Here is a 2,098-nt window from a genome sequence, read left to right as displayed (position 1 = left end):
GGCTTCCTCGATCCCCGCCCCCACGTTTTCTCTGCAGCCTGAGGTCGGGAAGGACGCACGGAGAGTGGATCCTCCAGGTGGTGGGAAAAGCTGAGCGCGGCGAGCTTAGCTATGACGAAGCTGCGATTTCCCGGGTCCACGGGGTCTGTGGCGCTCCCGGGCCCCCAGCTCGTCCCGTAGGGAGAAGAATCCTTGGGGTGGGGGAGAGTATCGGGGCGCTACACTCAGAGACGCATGGGCGCGCGAAAGTCAGAGTGGGATAGGAGGAGGCGCAACGGGACTGACCTGGCGGGGAGGCGGGACGACCCTTCCTCCCTATGGACAGGCGCGCTGCTGTACGCTGTGCCGACCTCGGCTGACTTCACCGGCCAACTCCACGTGCTGAAATACGCACATCCAAAGCGCTGTGCCAGTTGCCCATCCACAGCTTAACAGCCTGGTGCCAGTTACCTGCGATGGGACAGGGAGCAGCCCCTACAAAAGCACGGGCTTATGGGATCCCGGTTCCTTCAGTGCTCACCCCACGAAGAAGGGCTCCCAAACGGCCCCACTCGAGGGCTTTCCGGAGGATGGTCCTGCGCAGTGGGTGTTTGTTGAACAGATAGGAAACAACAAAAGAGACTAAGAAGAGGTTTGTTCTATGAACCCGGGAAAGTGAAGCAATCGCAAAGGAGAGTCTCACCAAAGGGCAATCCTGGGGAAAAGATGGAGAGGCATGGATTTTTCTTGGATGTGTGCCTCATCCTGGGGCTCATCCCGCTGAGCATCAAATATTCATTGCAAAAGAGGAAAAAAAATATATGCTGCAGACAATGCTGGATAGTCTAATCTCTCCCTTGGCCAGAATTAACGGCGAAATTCCTAACCCCTCGTGGTCCTCAGAATCACCTGTCCTATGCACACCCCCATTAAACCACTGAAGTCCAGTTTCTGGGAGCTCAGCCAGGAAATGTGTAGTTTTAAACAAACCACCTAGGTTATCCTGATGAATGCAAAGTCAGAGAGCGCTGCTCTCATGCAGTGAACCTGAGCATTATTCTATTAATTAAAAGGGAGAGGCGAATCCTGGCTGTCTTAAGGTGGCAGTTGAGTGGCCTTTGCCTTCTGGCGGGCAGAAGAGGAGACCGAGGCTCTAAGCACCTGCACCCACAGCTGGGCTCAGGATCTGTGCTGGAGAATAGAAGGGCTAATTTAATTATTCATGCCTTTTTAGAGCATGTTACATGTGGAGAAGGTGGGCCACACTGAATTTTATTTTAGCCAAATACCCGTTATCTCCTTATACAATTGATATTTTTATATTGAACATTAGGGGATTGGTCATTTGTCATCAAATTGTCTGTAATACAGAAAATGATAGATACAACCTAACAGTTCAAACATGGTGAGTTAAATAAATGATGGTAAAAATATGCGCTGCAATAATATTTAGTTGCTGTTACCGCTACAAAGATATGTGTCTACTGACATGGAAATATGTTCAGGACATACAAATAAGTGAAAAGGCAGGCCTAGACGCAGTGCGAGCCTGTGTGTGAGTGCGTGCGTGTGTGTGTGTGTGTGTGTGTGTGAGTCTGCATACATCTGTAAATGTTTCTGAGCATTTTATTTCCTTTCTTTTGCTTAGTATAGGCAATGCCATTTTTCTCTGCGATGAACAGGTATTGTTTAGGGAATAGAAATAGCTAATGAAAAACAATAAAATTTAGAGTGTCAAGACCCCCAAGGTTACGGATTATGTTCAAAAGTTTGTCTGTGTATAAGGGCTGGGGTCAGGGTGGTCACTGACGGTCCTCACACATCTGTTCTTATGAGTTTGGCCCCTTGCTCAGTCAGTCAGGGAATTAACATATATTAATATATACCTGTAGCAAAGATGGAAAAGAATAGCTATGGCTTTTTTTTTTTTTTTTTTTTGAAAGTCATGTATTTCAATGTTGCTACAACTAGAGGTTTTTAATTTTTTTTTTAACTTTGGCCTTAGCAATGAATCTTCTAATTCAAGAGGAAGATATTACATGCCGTGCTGACCGTACAGCTTCCACCCAGTAGGACCTGAGGTGTGTGCTTGTTCTTTATTGTCCCTTGACAGATTACT

The sequence above is a fragment of the Macaca mulatta genome, chromosome 15, assembly GCF_049350105.2.
Source record: "Macaca mulatta isolate MMU2019108-1 chromosome 15, T2T-MMU8v2.0, whole genome shotgun sequence".
Classification (NCBI taxonomy): Eukaryota; Metazoa; Chordata; class Mammalia; order Primates; family Cercopithecidae; genus Macaca; species Macaca mulatta.
The sequence above is the reverse complement of the archived record's forward strand: the minus strand, read 5'-3'. Positions refer to the sequence as shown.